The 20,072-nt window shown below is 48.0% G+C and overlaps 1 pseudogene; it reads left to right on the forward strand.

Moving 5' to 3' along the window:
- The first annotated feature begins 373 nt into the window (after positions 1 to 373).
- Positions 374 to 9,076, forward strand: LOC131743812 (eukaryotic translation initiation factor 3 subunit D pseudogene; annotated as a pseudogene).
- Positions 9,077 to 20,072: the final 10,996 nt, after the last annotated feature.

A 20,072-nucleotide genomic window follows, 5' to 3' on the forward strand; every position in this document is an offset into this window, starting at 1 on the left:
CAATTCAATTTAGCCTCTATTTATCCATTGCCTACTCGACGCGATGCATTGTACTTAGGGCTGTGGGAACTAAGGAGATGAATAGAGCATGGAGTCTGCTCTCTAAGAAACCACAGCTGAGCTGGGGGACACATGTAAACAAGTGGCTCCAACAAGAACCGAAAATAAAATGACAGCTAAATAGAGCGCCCAGCAGCCCACTGTGGGCAAATCCCTCAGGAGGAACTCTGTAATTCCAGCGGGTGTGTTGGGGAAAATTCCCGGCAGGAGCTGTTGCTGGACCCATGTTCGGAAGGCTTTATCTGGAAGGAGGGAGGGGTGTGGAATGTGGGCAGAGGAGACACCGTGAACAGAGGCAGGAAGGCGGGCAACGATGGGGTGCGCTCAACACATCCGTCGGTCACTGTGCCTTGTCCTCAAGGCCATCCCCAGTGACAGTGGCAGGAGGAGTCTTTCCTCCTTCTGGCTGCAGCAGCACTTTCTTCCGTAAGGTATCTCTCCCCAGTATTAACATGCTCTGTTGACTTGTCTCCTGCATCTCACTCAGAAGTTTTGCTTCTGGGGCCAAGGACCAGGCTCCACTCACCGCTTTATTCTCTAACTGGCATCGTTCCTGGCACGAGGCTGGTGCTCAAGGACTCTAAGGAGGGCCGTGAAAGAGTCGACCTTGCGTTCCGTAGGCAATTATGAAACATCGAAGGTTTTGCGTGTTTTTGAAAGACGTCTTGAACAAATTTCGTCCCACTCCTGTGAGAGAGGAAGTGGAAGAGGTATGGGATGAGTTGTCTAGAGGAGAGGGCAGTGATGGTGCCTCTGGGGTAAGGAATGGTGAGACGGTGTGTCACTTATCGCTAGGGTTAATCATAGAGAACTCACGAAGGTGAGCCAGTTTGAGAGCAGAACGGAACTTTGTTTGGATTTCTTGATCAGAGTGAGCTGAAACGAGCTTACCTTAATAACTGGTGATCTTTCTTTTCAACACGATTGAGCACATGCTCATAGGTGATGAATCTGCATATGTAATATTTCCCCCATCACTTACTGTCAGATGTGCTTCACTTTTGCAAGCAGCTCTTTTCTTTTCTGGGTTAGTTTCCACCTGGTGCAGTGGTGATACCCAAACACTCACCTCCAAGAAGAAGCATATCCCACCATACCTTCATCTCTGTCAGAACTCCCTTTACACTTTATGTCTGTAACACGTTCTCTGGAAATGGTCTGGAAGGGAAAGGAGGGATCACTGGGCTAAATGTTCATTTTTTAAAAATTGGAGTATAGTTGATTTACAATGCTGTGTTAGTTTCAAGTGTACAGCAACGTGATTCAGTTATACATACATATATATCTATTTTTTTCCAGATTCTTTTCCCTTATAGGTTATTAGAAAATATTGAGTATAGTTCCCTGTGCTATACAGTAGGTCCTTGCTGGGTATCTATTTTATATCTAATAGTGTGTATACGTTAATCCTAGACTCCTAATTTATCCTCCTCCCTCTTTTCCCTTTGGTAACCATAAATTTGTTTTCTATGTCTGTGGGTCTATTTCTGTTTTATATATAAGTTCATTTGTATCCTTTTTTTAGATTCTACATATAAGCCATATTACATGACGCTTGTCTTTCTCTGACTTCACTTAGTATGTAATCTCTAGGTCCATCCATGTTGCTGCAGACGGCGTTATTTCATTCTTTTTTATACAATGGAGTATTACTCAGCCATAAATGTTCAGTTCACAGTAGCAAAATGAGACTTTGACTTTTTAATTAACTCGCCTGAAACCCCACAGGCTGTCAACAGCAGAACCGAGCATAAAGATGCAAGTGAACAGACCCAGTCATTCAAAACTGAGTCGGCCCAGTGGGTCTTCACTAAAGGATGATGACAGCGGTGTTCCATTAAATCAGGCTGTAATTTGGTGTCACCCACCGTCAGAAAGAAGGCTCCAAGCAGACGATTGTTTTTTGTTGCGATAGATTGTATATATATTTATCAATCACACAATGTGCAAGAAGAAGGAAAAGAGGAACTGACATTTTCAGCCACCTGTTTCATTTGATACATTATGTCAGGAAAGTTGCAGGCATCATTTTATTCTTGCAGCCACCCTGTGAATTAGACATTATTCCCATTTCCAAATGAGGTGACTACTTAGAAACAGTAACCAACTTCCCCTGGGTCACACTATCTGCCAGTCTCCTACTCCCTCTGGGATGTGGATCTCGTGTTGCTTCTGTCAGTGTGTATCAAACGTGGGCTTTCTCCTAACTGGGCTGATGCCCCAAGAATGTAAAATTCTTCTTCTTGGAATATGATGTAGAAAGTTCCAACTGCACGTTTTGTGGCTGCATCTTTTTGCTGTCTTTCAAAGGGTCTAGGTCTGTTCTTGTTTGTGACACTGCAGATCTGCACACATGCCGGGGAGGTCGTATTTTTTTCATTTTTGCCACGATGCCTTCAGCAGCTGCCTCTGTTGAAGCCACAATCAGCCTCCTCCTCCGAGCTGATGAAGTGTGAAAAGTTTTTCAATATCCCTGGCCTTTGAGGTAAGAGAATTCCTCTCAGTCAGGCCAAGCCGTTACTGTCCCAGTACCCAACTGCTGTTCCCCATGATGGCCATTCTGGGTCACTTTCTCCCTGGCACATCCCAAGTGCCACATTTGGGTTTTGAAGTATATATATGGGTTTTCAACGAACCTCAGGCATAAATATTTCTGCCAGAAAATAGGAACGATTTTGTGAGTGTGAAATTAGTGTATAAATGAAGCGGGTGGTATCAAGTTGCTATCGCTCTCCAGGACAAGGAGTCTGGTCGTTTACATTTCCCTGCATGTGTTGTTCTCTTACAGTGCACTGCCGGGCTACATTACTTTTCTTTGAGCCTTTCAATGTCTTTTTGGGAGAGGGCTGGTCAGTGACATGAGGGATGGTGAGCTCTTGCAGAAAGGCAGGCTAACCCCAGGAAGGAGGTGCTCAACACTTCTGAATTCAGACTGTAAATGCCAGCAGGCATTTGACTGCTAAGGCTTCTGGTCACATCTGGCAGCATGATGCATGAGACCCCCAAACTGCAATAAGAGGAAAGTAGATTGCAGCTTGCCTGGTCACCTGAGGTTGATAGTGGAGCTTGGCAAAGGGGCGGGGCGGGAGCAGCCAGGGGTCTGGGAACGGTGCCAGGAACGGAAGCAGTGGTCACCTGCTGAAACAAGGAGGGATGGGACCCCTGTTTGGTTTTCTTCTACAAAAATCGAGATTGACCTGAGGACTGCATTCCAGAGCGCCAAAGTCAAGTCAGGAGGCATCACAGCAAACACCTCAATTTGCTTGTTTGCCAGGAGGGTTTCACTGAGTATTCACATCTTCAAGAGGTGCCTTGGGGATAACGGGGGTAAAGACAACACCGACAGAAGGGGCTTCAAGTCCCACCATCTGTCGACTGAGCAAGGGACTCGTATCTGTTTTCTACGTTGTGGCTCCAAGGAAGGTTTTGCTTCATCTGAAAAATGGTCGCTGCTTCCGAAGACAGTTTGAAAACTACCGATGTCCAAAATACCCAGAGTAGCTTTGAAACCCTACAGACACTTCCTGAACCTACGAAAAGCATTAGATAACTAATGAGAACCTGCTGTATAGCACAGGGAACTCTACTCAGTGCTCTGTGGTGACCTAAACGGGAAGGAAATCCAAAAACAAGAGGATATATATATATATGTATGTATAGCTGATTCACTTTGCTGTACAGTAGAAACTAACACAGCATTGTAAAGCAGCTATACTCCCATAAAAATTAAAACAAACAAACAAAAGTTAAGCATGAAAAGATTAAAACTGGGATTCAAAATAAAATAACATTTTTCAGTTAAAAAAAAAAAAAGACATCCAGTAGACGGGGTGCTAGAGTGATAGGGTCTGTCTTAGGTCAGTTTCTTCCAAGAAACCCACTTCAAGCCAAGGATCTGAGTGCAAGGGATTTTCGAAGGAGAGCCTACAAGTAAAAGAATTGGTGGAGGGTGCAAGATAGGGAAGGGGTAGGAGGGAGGCAAGGCTGAAATTTCAGGAGGAGCCCCAGCCTCAGCCTGGTCCCACAGGGAGACCTGGCGCAGAAGAGGAGGCCGCGTGACCTCCCTCCTGAGAATGACGAGGGTCGTCGAGGGCCATGGGAAGAAGGCTCCTTGGCCGCTCAGGACAGGTTCCCTCTCCCGCAGAGCAGGAGGGCTGGCCGGCATGACCTCTGAGGCCCCTGTGAGCCCTCACTTCCTTTGACATTGGGGTAGCACGGTGCCATTCGCCTCTTCTTCAGACTCCAGCTTTATAGTCATCACTTACCGTACAGAACTCGTCTCAGACTTTGCAGTGTACAAGGCGCAGTTCTGGGCACTGTGGGAATAAGAAAGGTGATGGGGGTAGAACAGCCATTTACACTGAGATTTCACATCTGTTGGTTCATTTCATCCTCGCAACAGCTTGCAACGTAGGCAACGCCCTTCATGCTCGCCGTTTGGCTGGTGGCACCAGCTTGGGGCAAAAACACGTGGAGGTTTCTTAAGTTTTTTGCGTCTTTGCTCTAGGATTTAACTACCAGATTTGAAGAATTGGGGTCTCCCTGTGCCCTAATTTGCTAAAAGTTCTAAGATTCACAAAGCACATTTCACTTTGTCTTCACCGCATCTCTGTTGATGAGGTGCCCAAGGAAGAGGGCCTTTAATTTTTTTTCTTCCACTGGAATGTGGACCTTTTGGGGTCACTGATAACATTTGCTTCCTGCAGTTGGGGAGCATTAATTATCCGTCAGAAAATTACTACTGAAGCTCTTTGGTTTCCTGTCAGGAAAACCCACCACCCGTTCTTCTGCCGAACAATAGGAGCACGTGGCCTTTTGATGTAAATTGAGCCTGTCTTTCTCCTGACCCAGCCCTTGAAGACTTAACTCCTCCTCCTAAATGTGGATTTGTGCTGGACTCTTGGTGTTCTCAACCTGCTCTATGTAAGTTGAGAAACAAATGCCAACAACCACGACGGCCCTGTCTGTCCCGGGCAATCAGATTCCATCCCGTAGGTGGAGGGAAGAACAGGGCGTGTCCTGAAGAAATGGCTGCCCCCTGCTTTCTCACATTCTGGGTCAGAAAAGAAGCCAGCCGGAGCCAGATGTGGGCTGGGAGCTGGAAGGGACCTTCTTTCTGTGCACCAAGGAATGGCTGTCTGGTCTCTGAAGGAGGGATTGGCAGGGGGGTCTCACCCATGACGGTTGGATGCCTCCTCCACCAGGAAGGCTGCCAGCTGTGAAATGAAATCCCAAGTTTGAGTTAACAGTTCTGAGATCCAGGAACAACCTCAGGAGAATACGCCACTCGTTGCTTTATCGTTTGCTATTCCTCTAGCATGGAGTAAGGTTTGCCAAACCCCAGGCAATGCTAGAAACCGGTGGGGTAGCGGGTGGGGAGAAGTGAACAGAGAAGATTGTGCCCAAGCTTAGAACAAAGCAGGATACTTTCTGTAAAAGAAATTGTGGAGCAGTGACAACTTGGACCGTGAATGGCTGGAGCAAGAAGAAATATCTGCAACCAGAGCGGGTTAGTAGAACCATTAAACAATGTTTGGAGAGCCATAGTAATTTCGGGGAGAGGGCAACCCCAGGAGAAAGACTGGATGTTCTGTCGATTCATAGTCGTGGGGGTGGCAGTTTTTCTAATTTGAATATTAAAGGAAATATGTCTTTGATGTCTTTCCCAGGATAGTGAAGTGGAGCAAAGCGATAATATTTTTGAGTTAGGAGTAACAGTGACACTTATTACATGCCATATATTTTGTTTTACATTTATTAGCTCATTTAATCATCATCATAATCCTATGGGGAAACTGAGGCACAGAGAAGTTAAATGACCTGCTGAGATTTGCAAGTGACCAAGGTGGGCGTCAGTTCCATATACAGCTATTTTCTCCTTCTATATAATAGTTGAGGATTCTGAGCCCTGTAACCCATTTGATAAATTACCAGAGGCGAGCTGGGATTCGAGGGCTGATTGTGTCTTCAGATCTGTGCTCTTTTCTCTCCTTCTGCGTCGTGAAAGGAGTGAGCGGAAGCAGTCTTTCTGTTCTGTCCTGTGTCCACTTTGTTGTTGGGGACTTTTCTGTCTTGTCTACACATCCTAGTCCCTATGGCTTCTAAGTCCATAGGATTTAAACCACACACATGCATACACATGTGTTTCCGCATGCACACAAACACACACACACAAACATAGATACACACATGCACTCACATATGTACCCACCCATGCATATACACATGCACATATTCAAATACATGTACACACATGCGCCCACACATATGTGCCCACCCGTGCATACACACAGAGAGACAGATGCACATACACATGCCCACACATGCACATACACACACAAACACACATCTCCTTTCATTGCTGAAATAGCACTACTCAGGCAGGGACAGGGAAGGTAGGCTGATTCACACTGTGGCCGACTTTGTTGGTTTTAGAGGATTTTGAAAAGTTTGAAAGGATATTGTTGGTGGCAAAGAGACATTTAAAAAATGTCAGCTCACCCTCAGAATGGACGCTCCTCCCGTAATAGACTTACGTTGGCCGCTTAACTGCCACACCTCCTCCCACAGACGGGCCCCCGCTCCTGCTCTAGACGTTTCAGGCGGCTGAGAAGGGCGGGTCCGTCCCCCAGAGACGGCGCTCACGGAAATTACACGGAATTAGGCGACGGGCAGAAGGAGAGGCCTCGTTACACGGAGATCAGACAACCTCCCGAAGAAACCGTGGGCTCGCGTGCCTGGGGAGGGGAGCAGATGTGGATTTGGACCTCTGTGCTGTGCTGGCTGTGCGGCCTTCACGTCCTTGACCATGAGTGTCCTTGCCTAAGACGCGTGGGGTCAGACTCCTAATTTCTGCGGAGGATGTGAGGGCGGCGCTCATTGCTGGGTCTACCCCAGTGCAGAGGGCATAGCCGGAGCTCAAAAACTAGCAGCTGAAGTTACCACGATTTCTGCTTTTCAAAATGGAATAAAATGATCAGCACGCTCTTGACAGTATTGGCCAAGTATCTTAGGACTGAAGGGTTCCCGTGATCTCCTAAAGGCTGTCCTGGTTCTTCCCAGATTTCAATCCAGCCAGCATCCGCTGAGTACTCATGACATGAACAGACATAATGTGAGTCCCATCTCCTGGCAACATGGGGCAGTGGACGCCCCCATTATGCACAGGGAGGCTCCCGTCTCTTGCTCCCATGCTGCTGTGTGGTGGAGCTTGGTCCTCTGGTCTCCCTTGTCTCTCCCAGGCGCCACATGGCTCCGCAGAGCCCCGGCAGGAACGTCAGAACTTGGTTGGATTTCTGCTCCCCCCCTTGGTGGTGGAGGAGAAACATTGAGGACGTAGGATTAACAACCAATTTGAGTTTGGGCTGGAGGCTCTTGACTCTGGCTGCATACGAACATCGTTTGGGGAGTCCTTAAAACCCCCAACACCCCCAAAACACAATCCCATTCCAACTTAATCCGAATGTCTGGAAATGGCGTCAGAGTGCCAGGGAGGCTGAAGCTGCTGGTGTTTCCCGTGTTCCCAAGCTCGAGAACCGGGGGTCTGGGACCTGCAGGTTCCACACACCACCATCAAGCCTACACTCCTCTCTCCCACTGTTTCCCGACTTGCGTGATCAGGAGAATCCCCTAAGGTGTTTGTTTGTTAAGGGACCCCTAGCCCTCTTCCTGTAGATTGTAGCTCTTTCCATCTGGGGTGGCCCCTGAAACTTAGAGATTTTTTTTAAAAATTATTTATTTATTTATTTATTATTTTTGGCTGCGTTGGGTCTTGGTTGCTGCGCGCGGGCTTTCTCTAGTTGTGGCGAGCGGGGGCTACCCTTTGTTGCGGTGCGCGGGCTTCTCGTTGCGGTGGCTTCTCTTGTTGCGGAGCACGGCCTCTAGGCGCGCGGGCTTCAGTAGTTGTGGCTCGTGGGCTTAGTAGTTGTGGCTCGCGGGCTCTAGAGCGCAGGCTCAGTAGTTGTGGCGCACGGGCTTCGTTGCTCCGTGGCATGTGGGATCTTCCCAGACCGGGGCTCGAACCCGTGTCCCCTGCGCTGGCAGGAGGATTCTCAACCACTGCGCCACCAGGGATGACCCCGTCGTCTGGAAGCCGGCAAAGACTCAGTGTTTGCCACCGACGCCGTTCTGGCCACAGTGACAAGCTGCACCCGCTCCGTGTATTCCTGGGACACGGTTGTCCCGAGAGTCGGGTCCAAGCTCTTCTTTGACAAGAGGAACAAAACTGTGACTTTGACCTCCTGACGGCGAGTGAGACAGCCAAAGAGCCCCCGCAAGATGAAGGTAACTCCTTCAAGTCGCCCCGCAGCCTGGCCACGGAAGCACCCTACATCAACCACCACTCCTCCCCACAGTGCTTGAGGATGGGGAAGGGAAGATACAACTTGCCCACCCCAAACCCCTTTGTGGAGGACGACATGGATAAGAACGAGACCGCCTCTGTGGCGTACCGTTACCACAGGTGGGAGCTCGGAGATGACATTGACCTCGCCGCCCGCTGTGAGCGCGACGGCGTCGTGACCGGCGCCACCGGGGAGCTGTCGTTCACCAACATCAAGACCCTCAGCGAGTGAGACTCCGCGCACTCTACCGGCGCTGACGGGCGTCAGAAGCTGGGTTCTCAGTCGGGGGCCGTCATTGCCACCGAGCTGAAGAACAACAGCTACAAGCCGGCCTGCTGGACCTGCTGTGCTTTGCTGGCTGGATCCGAGTACCTCAAACTTGGTTACGTGTCCTGGTACCACGTGCAAGAGTCCTCATGCCACGTCATCCTGGGCACCCGGCAGTTCAAGGCCAGTGAGTTTGCCGGCCTGATCCACCGGCACGTGGAGAACGCCTGGGGCGTCCTGTGCTGCGGCATCGACACCTGCATGAAGCTGGAGGCGGGCAAGTACCTCGGCCTCAGGGACCCCAGCCAGCAGGTCGTCTGTGTGTGTAGCCTGCCCGACGGCACCGTCAGCTCCAGGATGAGGACGACGAGGTGGAGGCAGAGGAAGGAGAAGAGGAAGAAACGTAAACCAGACAGTGATGTGGAGCTGGAGCCTGTGATTCTGCGGAGCCGAGGAGGGCCTCGGACACCTGGTGGAATGTTTCTCTGATTGTCACTCTCTGCAGCTCGTCGGTTGGAATAAAGGATAAGTCTATTTAGTCTCTTAAGAAAAAAAAAGAGAAAGTTTCAGTCCCTGAAACGGGGATTTTAACATTCTGAACTCAGATAATTCTCCCTGTGTCAAACTGGGAAACTCAGCCTTTTGCTGAAGGCTTTGGCTCCATTTCTTTTTGTTTTGTGTTTTTGTGTGTTTCATTGGCTTTGGCTCCATTTTAACAGCAGATACTCGTGGAGGTGGTAGTGAGTTGTCGTTACTGACAGAGTACATACTGGCTTAAGTAGTAGGATCATAGATGGTCTTTCTAGAAGGATCACCTAGTCCTATACTCTGATTCGCATGTGAGGAACCTGAGGCTCGGAGGGAGGTGATTTCTCCCAGGTCACACACACCCCGTTGGCTCCGGAGGAAGCAGAGAAGCCAGACTTCTGTCCCCGCTCTGTTCTCCCTTCTCTGGGGCAGGACCCGCCCTGCAAACTCGAAATCACCAGGCAGCCAGAGTGGTCAGCGTTTCCGAGCAGGCAGCCAAAATTGCTTTCCCTTGAACAACAGATCCTTATGACAAAGCGGTCGGTGCTAAACGAGGTCCCCGGAGGAGCGTAAGGCAGGGTTCCCCTCAGGGCCACACCCGCCGGACAAGGCTAATCCATTTTAGTGGACGGCTACCCTCTGCTCGGGCACCCAGAAACCTTCATCTTCGTTATTAACTCATCCGTCACCATAACCAGCAGCAGCGTTGCGAATCCCCAGGGAGAAAGGCAGCCGGTGACGCAGATGCTGATGCTGGATTCCGTGTCCTTTAATACATCCCGTTCTCAGGCCGCCTCACGGCTAATCGTTAGCGCGGGAACCTCGGGGTTGTCCACAGGCTGCTGCGCGGAATGCCCGCGGTTGCTCTCCAAGGAAGGAAAGTTCAGGATAATTTGTGCCTTTTGACGGAGGAAGAAGGAGGCATGGGGTGAGGGGCTGTGGGCGAGAGAACGAGAAGTGTCTCGATTGGATCGGCAAAGAAGAGTCCCAGTGTTAGAGCTGACGCTTTTAGCTTTGTAACATGGGAAAGTCACTTCCTGCCTCTGGACCTCAGTTTCCTCATATTGAAAAGCTAGTCTATTCGACGCACCTCCTAGCAGTGACTCGAGAGGATGGACCAGTCCGTGAGGTGGAAGCAGTGAGCTTTTGTCTCACGCAGAAAGGCTAGACCAAGACCAGGTCCACCTACGTGCAGATTTGTAACTTGGTGCCCACTCCAAGTTGGTATTTATTGAGTATATGCTTCACAGTCATTAAGGAATAGAGTTGCTTACTACTATCACGAATTCTTCTTATTAAGCAAAATTGGCAAAGGGCTGAGTCTTGTGTCCGGGAAATGTGGAGAAGAAGGCCAGCCTCTACCAGGTGCTGCACTCAGACTGTTTGGTTCAGGCACTGAAAATTCAGCCCAACCCGACTTGCACGCTCTACAGGGACCCGATTGTATTCTCCCGGGAAGACTATTTAGTGGCCATCTGGGGTTTCAAGATCTCTGGGGAGGGTTCACTCTCCATCGGTCCCGTAAATGCCTTATCAAAATACCCCTTTCAGGGCTTCCCTGGTGGCGCAGTGGTTGAGAATCTGCCTGCCGATGCAGGGGACACGGGTTCGAGCCCTGGTCTGGGAGGATCCCACGTGCCGCGGAGCAAGTGGGCCCGTGCGCCACAACTACTGAGCCTGCGCGTCTGGAGCCCGTGCTCCGCAACAAGAGAGGCCGCGATAGTGAGAGGCCCACGCACCGCGATGAAGAGTGGCCCCCGCTCGCCGCAACTGGAGAAAGCCCTCGCGCAGAAACGGGGACCCAACACAGCCAAAAATTAATTAATTAATTAATTTAAAAAAAACCCCATGTCTTTGCACAGCATGTTGATAAACTGTATTAACAGTGATAGTCACTTCCCCTGTAGATTGTTAGCAGGCACTGACTGGCCGGCTCAGCCCTTAATAAGAGCCCAGGCATTCAGTATGTATAATTCTCTGTCCGCTTCACTTGCATGCTGTTAATCGAGGTTATCAGTCCGCACGGAGTCCCTCACCACGCCACGGACACCGCATTCTTCTGTTTCACACACTTATACCTACAGCGTTCCCCATCCCACTTCTCGGGGTGAGATTTGGGATCATCCTGGAAAACCCAACCCAGACATCTTTTCCCCTCCGCCTCCCCTCCCCAAGAAGCTGCTGCCTCCCCCCCAAACCCTTGGGTACCCTAAACATACTTCTATTCGGTACCTTCCACGTCGATAACAAGTAGCTCTGACTTACGCTGTGCCAATTGGCGAGCGTGCTGCTTGTCAACAGGACGTTGCCTCGGCCAGCGCCTGCACATAGCGTGTGCAAAATGATACATTTTTGCAGTGGATAAATGTGTGTGTGCATGTGTGTTGTTTGCTCTCAATCTCTGTACATTGGTTTAATTGTTCTACCACATAGCAATTCGTTAATGTGATTTTTGCCTTTAGGGTAGCCTTTCTTCCCCGTTTTGAGGAATTTTTTTTTTTTTGGCATGTTGAAATCGAAGCTTCATAAGGATAAGAAATTAAACTTTTCATAAGCACAACCAGACGAGTGGGTGGGTAGTCCAGGGTGGCTGCTATTCCATTAACACAAAGCAGAGCCCTTTGGCTGGGTGGGCTGGGGTCAGGCTTCCATCCCAGGCTCTTGCACACTCCCTTTCTCTTTTTCCTTTAGTATCTATTTATAGCCAGTCATATAAGCAAAGTATTCGACTTTTGAACTGGGGGCGAATGAGAAGTGTAGGTTGTGGAGAAGTGAGGCAAAGGCGGGAGAAGACAAAGAAGCCTCCCTGCCTTTGTTCATTGCTGTTCCCTCAACAGATGATACTGTGGCTCTTGCCTATGCCTGTTCTCAATGATATACAACGTCATGATAGCAGTCTTATTATTCACTTCTGTATTATCAGTGTCTGTGATGTGGCATGTATTTAACAAATATTAATGAAATAAAAAAAGATTTACTTTTCCCCCAGTGTTTCTTTTTGCCTTGCTTAATGCCAGTGTTATGTATTACAGGGGTGGGGCATAGTCGGTAGAGCACCCCTAAGATCTCTCTAGATCTCTCCATTCAACATGGAGTTGAAAGCTTACAGAACAGTCATTGGTTTATGGCTAATTCATGATATTTATCTAATCACAGAGTGAGCCACCTGTCAGCAGGAGGGGCGGTCAGCATTGCCGACAAGTGTCAAGGACACCCCCCCCTCCCCCCCCCCCCCCCCCCCCCCCGCCGCCTCTACTTATGCTAATTCCACACTCTGTCACAGTGACCTTGGCAGCCATTGACTTTGGTCACCCAGGATCCTTGATTCCAGTGGAGTGGGTGGGGCTTGACTCCTTATTTGTAAAGCCTGAGTTCTAGTTCGTAAGGTCTTGTGCTTTGGCTTAAAGATGTGCATTTTCAAACTCCTCTGTGCTCCAGGAATCCAGTTCATGTTTTCTTCCTTCTGAATGGTCAGCAAGTAGCCATGTTGGCAGAAATATCTTCCATAAATTCAGTCTGCTTGATACTATAACATCTGTATGAAAGATGAAAAATTACCTGAGCTTTCAAATGATGGTCTTTACAATGTCAGGGACCCAGAGGTATTATTGCAGATCTGGAGCAGGATGACTGGATTTTCTCCCTTTCAACCTGACTGTTTGGCACTTTAAAAATCGTCCCAAAATCCCAGAAGTGAGATGGTCAGGCTCTCGCACTTCTCTTCTTGCTCCAAGAGACGTTGTGGGTGGGCTTTTTCCATTATTTAAATTCCTTCATGGAGTCCAACTGAGCCCAGAAACTGTCAAGCTAAAATATTGTAAGCAGAACTGGTCTCTCACTTCTTTGCTCTTGTCTAATGAAAAGCTTCAGAAGTTGAAGATTTGTAACTATTTCCCAGCCTAGAAAATTCAAATATGTTCTTCGGCTTTGGATTTTCATCGTTGGTGTTGCTATTGAGCTCACACCGAAACACTTTTAACTGATTAAGATTGTATTGCTGGCACTTGTAACATTTTTCAAAACATGTATTTGACAACTCTTGTGGCCAGGCACCGTGCTAGGTTCCTCAAAGATGAATAAGTAAAGGTCCTTGCTCTCAAAGAGCTCGCCAGACTGGAGCTATTCAAAAATTATTTCCATAGGATGTAGGATGAACTAAGTGCTTAAAAGAGGCACATGCCAAGGGTGTGGGAGCTCAGGGGAAGAGGTACAAATTCCACCTGGTAAAATCAAGAGGGGCTTCTCAAAGTTAAGTCCTAAAGGATTTCAGAGAATAGGAAAAGTTAAGGAAAGTTGAAAATCTAGGGGATGCCATAAGCAAGGCTTCAGGACGTAAAAGCAGACTGTGGGTAGAAGGATGAGAGGACACTACATCCAGATGATCCTAAAGTACATATCAAATAAGAACAGCTTAGAGCAAACATTTCCCCAGTCCAGGTATATGTGAGTTTTGGGAGGTGTGGACGCAGGAGGCGGCATCTCTGGACCTTCCCTAAGGCTCCATCCTCCCCTCCCCACCAACCGATGACACTTATGCACTTGCCCATAGGTACTTGTGTGGTCTACAGTATCAAAACACCGGTGGTTCCCTGGATATTCCCTGTTCTTTCATGCCTTCGGGTTCTGTCCATTCCTCTGTGCCTGCAATGTCTTCTTCTTCTACTCCTTCCACCTGGATGACGCACTCTTATCACTCTTACCAGGTCAAGATTGAGTTCTAGGAAACGTATTTTTTTACAGGCAATTGTATACTCCTCTTGCTCTGTATTCTCATGAATCTCTTTACATTAGGATCCTTCTGGATGTAAGTGACAGAAACCTGACTCAAACTTGTATAGTCAGAAGGAGGAAAATGTTGGCTTATGTAACTAGGATGAGGAGATGATGGAGATGATTTTACGGTTTAAATGTTACAATTAGGGTGTTAATGTTCTTTCTCTCTCTCTACCTTTTAGCTCTGCTTACCCCAGCTTCAGTCTCAGCAGACCTTTGAGTTGGAGGCAGGTTGGCCCTTGGCAACGCTGGGTCTTCATTGTCTTTACAAGTCACAACCCTGAAGAAGAGACACCCTCTCTCTTTCAGTGTATATATGCTAAATCTCTTGGGGACTCGGTTGTCCCTGCTAGATTTGTACGTCCAAACTTCAGTCACCTTGGCAGTCAGGGAACAGATTTGCCTGCTTATTTTCACCCAGACCACACAGGATGGGTTTCCCACAGTAAAGAAAGCTTCTGTTCTCCAGAGAAAGGGGAAAGGCAACCTAGATGAGCAAAAACAGACCAGCAAACCAAACATTCATATTACCACCCTACCCTCAACGCTTACTTATCACGTGAACGCAATGGTTGTTTACTGGTCTCTCCTCCACTGGACGATAACTGTTGATGGCAGGACAGGGGCCTCTCCATCCCTGTAGTGGGGAGTTAGGTGTATTTGAGGAGGGCATTTAGTAAACCACGGTTGAATGAGCGAGCTAGGCAATGAATGAGAATGAATGAATAAGCACGCACATGAAATAGATGGGTCAGTTAATATCATTTCCATATTACAGTGCTATTCCAGCATTTCTAGCCTGGACAACTTTAATAGCCTTTTAATTAATCTTCATATCACCTGTCTTGGCCTCCTCTAATCCATTCTTTACACAGCAACCAAAGGGATATTTAAAAAAACGCAAATATGATTTTTTTTCCCCTGCTGAAAGCCCTTCCTTGCCTTTGGGATATTGGGCAAACTTTTTTTTTTTTTTTTTTTTTTTTTTTCGGTATGCAGGCCTCTCACTGTTGTGGCCTCTCCCGTTGCGGAGCACAGGCTCCGGTCGCGCAGGCCCAGCGGCCATGGCTCACGGGCTTAGTTGCTCCGCGGCATGTGGGATCTTCCCGGACCAGGGCACGAACCCGTGTCTCCTGCATCGGCAGGCGGATTCTCAACCACTGCGCCACCAGGGAAGCCCTGGGCAAACATTTTTGCAGGGCTTCTAAGGACCTTTATGATCTGGTTTTTGTCTGCTTCTCTAGTTCCATGTCTTGCTATCCTAACACTTCGAACACCAGTTGCCACCTCCCCACTGTATTTTGAACCCTAAGTGCGTGTGCACTTTATATTCTAGTCATTGTGAGTTACTTCTACCTCTTCAAAAGCATTCTCCTTTACTCTCAAGTCTTCATTCCATCCCTCAGGGTGCGCTTTCTTTCCCTGTCCTCTTCACCCAGCTAACTTCAACTCATGCCTTGGACCCCAGATTATACATCCCCTCGTAAATGATGATTTCTTGGACTTTTAACTACTGTCCCTCCTATGTGCTCCTGCAGGACCCCCTCCTCTCGTAGAGATACCTGTAGCACCCCATTGTAACTGTTTATCTCCTTGTCTGTATCACTGCTAGCTATACTGTATGCTCTGAGGACATGGGATACGTCTGTTTTATTCACTGTTAATCTCCACTGCCTAGATAGGACCTAACACTAATGAATGAATGAATGGACAAGTGAACGAATGCATCTATTGAGTCCCAACCGTATACTAGGCATTTGGTATGACCCGAAGCTAGGGGTGATCATGGCACAGCCCCTGCCCCGAAGGAGTTCCCTGTCTTTATGCAAAACAGCTGCAGTTCACAGAGGTTATAAGTGGCACAGCCTGGCATTGAGCCAGTCTTGACTCCGGATTCAGGCTCTTCAGATGTCCCTCTGTTGATACTCAGCCTGGATTCATTCAGAAAGGACAGCTTGTGCTTGGGGACGGTTGGTCTGGTTTGGATGGTGAGTGGGGCTGAGAATCTCAGGGTGGAGTCAGACCCCTATGAAATGATACTGAGGCCAAGAGCCATGTTCCAAACCATTGTTTTCCCTTCATCTGGAATGAGGCTCTGTTGATATGTTTGGCTTTGGGAAACACACCAGGATGAACACTTTACTCCTATTTGTACAGTAAAACATGGGCCTCAAAAAAAATTTAGTGAATAATGAAAACTGCTATTAAAGTTGAGCTGTTGGTTTGCTGGCGGTGTTTTACAGTCAGACTTAGGTTTGGAGCCAATGCTGCGGTCACTGCTGGGAGGACTTGGGGGACCCAAGTTCTACTCTTGGCCTGACTGGCAGGATTTGTGCAGTGATTTTTAGGAAAGGAAGCCCCACCCTAGTCCCTGGAGAATCAACCTTCATTGATCTAAAGCTGCTGTGGAAATCTCGTATTCTCTGCTAGTGTTTGGTCTATCGTATAACCCAGTTCTGTCCAATGAGACATATGAGGAAGTCTGCTAAGGGCTTAGTTTCCAAATAAAAAGACAGCCTTAAGAGAGAAAACATATAGCATCGCGTTACTTTTTCCTGAGAGAAATATCATTGAAAGGATGTGATATCTGGAGTTGTGGAAGTTTTCTTGAGACCCCAAGGCAATAAACAAAGAAAAAGAAAAGGTCAAGGCCTTGAGGATAGTTAACCAGGAAGATTAGAAAGAGTCTGAGTCTTTGCTAACCCAGTTAAGTCCCAGAACAACAGCTTTGGTCTTCTGGTTCCATGAGATAATTTATTGTCTTTGCTCAGAACCATTCTATCTGTGTTGGGTTTCCTGTTACCTGCAGACAAAAGCATTCCTAATGGATACATATGGAATCAATTAGGTCACAGCTGTTATGTTGTGCTTAAACAAACAAAAATGATCTGCTGATTGGAACACATCAGTGATCACTGGATTTGCTCATCTGTGAAATGGGAAAAATACAATTGATCTTGAGAAATGCCAATGAGGGATGAACAATGGTGTTAACTTTTCAGACGCTGGGGTGGTACTTTAAACCTCTGGGGTGGTTCTTTGCTCTACCAGCTGCTCAGTCTGGTTTCATGTGGACCCTACTTGAAATCGGTATTTCTGGAGGACATGTCACGCAGGGAAAAGAGCAAGGCCAGTGGCGGCATTACACGTTGGAGTTAGACCAGCTTAACAAGTTGTGTGGCCTTAACGTAGTTATTTCAGTGTGTTCCACATAAAGTGGCTGCTTAGTTTATCACATTTCCAGGGGTAACGTGTGCTTCTGAGGTTAACTTCCTTGCCCACGAGGAGTGTTGCACAGGTAGTGATTCTGTGCTCATGTAGCCTCATCTTCAGGAGCTGATTTTATCCTCCGATCCCCTTAACCTCCCACATCCGGTCAGTTGCAGAGCAAGGCCTTCTTTTAGTGTGTATTTTCAGAAAGGGAGTTTGGCTGGAGCTTTGAGTAAGTGGAGGGCAGGGATGGGAGGTGAGACTGACAAGGGCAAGTGGAGGCCACAAGGGGCCTTTAATGCAAGTTAAGGTTGTGGTTTCGTGCCGTGGGCACAGGGGGCTGTGGAAGAGACTCCAGCAGCAGGAGGGGGGAGACGGAGCCTGGGGAGAAGGAAAGCAGGAGCGAGGCTGCCGTGAGCCAGTCCACTGCTTTGCGGACACCATCAGTCAGCACATCGAATCCCACAAAGTGCTTTGTGGTTATAGAATAGGTCAGAGAGCTCAAACACTAAAGTAGATTCCAGTGTTTCATTTGTATTTTGAAAAGATAAAACTTTGGGGAGGGGACATAAAAATAGTCAGCCAGGGCAAAACAGGGCTTTTGGGAAGTTTTCCCTTCTCCAGATTACCTCTTCCCCTCACACTGGGTATATAACATTTCTGAGTGGGTTGTAGGTAAAGGGACATAGGCGTGTTGAGTTTTATTAGTGGAGAGAACGACCAGGGCTCAGAAATCAGGCAACGTGAACCACATAGATCCATTAAAAAATAGAGGTGGGGAGGACATTAGGGGTAACGTGGATCATGCCCTATTTCTGTAGATGGGAAAATGGAAACCCGGAAGGGGAAGTGACTTGTCCCGTGTTAAACAGAGCCATGTTTTGTGTATTAATTTTTCCATGTAAAACAGCAGAAAGAAACATTTAAGGCAAAATACCAGTGAGTGCTGATATATTTATCGTTATGAAGCTTTCCCTTGACTCTCTTTCTTGCAACTTTATTGAATAGCTAGTATTTGTGGGGCACCATAATAGATTCTGGAGATACAGAAATATAGATGGTGAGAGTTCTTCAGAGGCACCTTCACCGGTCTGTCCCTTTGTGGATTCTGAATTTGTGTCGTTTCCTTGGAATGCGAGAAAATATATTCAAGCAATATCAAACCCCTGCCTCTCCCCTCAAAGGTCATTGGATGCAGGTGGATGAGGCTCTCTGAAAAAAAATCACCACTGGTGACTGTTCCCTGTAGGGAATTGCAGCACACAGAGTTGGATTGGGTCCAAAGGAATCCCGGCGAATTGCATGTGGTCTAACCCAGATCATGAAGGAAAGAGACCATTTCTCCCTTAGGCCACAGAGACCTGTCGAGGGCTGCTTGCCGCCCCTGGGGCCACTTCCTGCTAGGCATTTCAGGGAATGAGTGAGGGTCCTTCTTCTGGCCCCTTATGCTACAGCAGATCCCAGTGTAGGAACAGAGGAAAAAATACATCCTAAAGGAACAAAAGACATCCCAGAGGGAAGACCATACCACCCACAGGTAAGAGCCTTCACCAAACTTTCACTCCTCTCTCCAAAGTCTCTCCTCCTTTCCCACCCCCAACATCCAGCCAGCCACGCCCACTCCCCAGGTAGCCAAATAGCATCCTTGACTTTGATCCATAGCCAAACTGCTTCTCTGGCAGATGTTGGGGAAGGGGTGTTGGAACTTCCTTGGAGACCAGTGTCACTAACCATATCAAGGAGACCACCTCTGGTCACAGGGTAACTTCGACAGTCCTGCTAAATAATTTTAGACTTTTCTGTGGTTGGAGTTTTAACAGGGGATCCCTGTGGACAGTTCGTTTAGTTGCATTTGCATATAGAGTTTATTTATCCAGTTGCTTTGTTCATGCAATGAGAATTTATTAAATACGACTGTGTGCCAGGCATATCCAAAAAGGGCAGCTTGTTCTTTTACCCATCTTGGAGCGTGAGTGCTATCATGGAGACTGGCTCCTAGTGGCAGAGATACACAACAAGTAAGAAAATTACCATCTTTCCTCAGGTCAAAGACATTATGAATGCTGATTGTAATTCGCATTTCCATTTTATGGGCCACTGAGAAAGAAGTGACACCCAAGAAGCTGAGATGAGCTGTAGTCGACACTTGTGATCCCAGCTGTTACCTGGTCTCTGTGCAGCCGTGGTGGGTCACACCTGTACTGGGCAGAGGCCTGCCTTCTATGAGCACATGGTGATTGTAGGATGCCACAAAACGCTGCTTAGACGAGACCACAGACATAGCCCTGAATTGGGGGGTTAGTTAATGACACGGGGGTATGGGTGTGGGCATCTCGTGCCTCAAGCCCAGTCCTGTTCCTTAGGGGAACCTAAGCCAAGACTCACCATCAATTGTATAATACATCCTGATCTCAAAGATGGTAAAACCAAAAGAAAAATAAATCATCTTAGAAATGCCAAAGCATGGTTAAGTGTTAGTACTTGGTGCTGAGGGGTGAAATTAGCAGGGGAGTTTTAGCAGGGTGTTCAGAAAAAGCCTCAGTGATAGACCGCTTTCGCGAAAAGACTGGAAGGCAGCGAGACTTACCGATATCTGTGGGAGGAGCATTCCAGGGAGGGGGGCAGGCCTTGCAAAGGCTCTGAGGAAGGGGCGTGCCTGGCCTATTCCAGGAGTAGGGAGGAGACCAGTACACCTGGAACGTGGCAAAAGAAAGCACAGAAAAAGAGAAGATGCAGTCAGACAGGAAACCGGAGGTCAGGTTTTGGAGAACTTTTGACCGTTCTCAGGAGTTTGGTCCTGCTTCACCGTCGTCCGATGGTTCTCAGCGGAAGAGTGATCTGCACTTTCTTCCATTCCAGCAGGCTGGCTCTGACTGCTGTGTTGAGAGTAGG

Source organism: Kogia breviceps, chromosome 17 (genome assembly GCF_026419965.1).
Source record: "Kogia breviceps isolate mKogBre1 chromosome 17, mKogBre1 haplotype 1, whole genome shotgun sequence".
Taxonomy (NCBI): Eukaryota; Metazoa; Chordata; class Mammalia; order Artiodactyla; family Physeteridae; genus Kogia; species Kogia breviceps.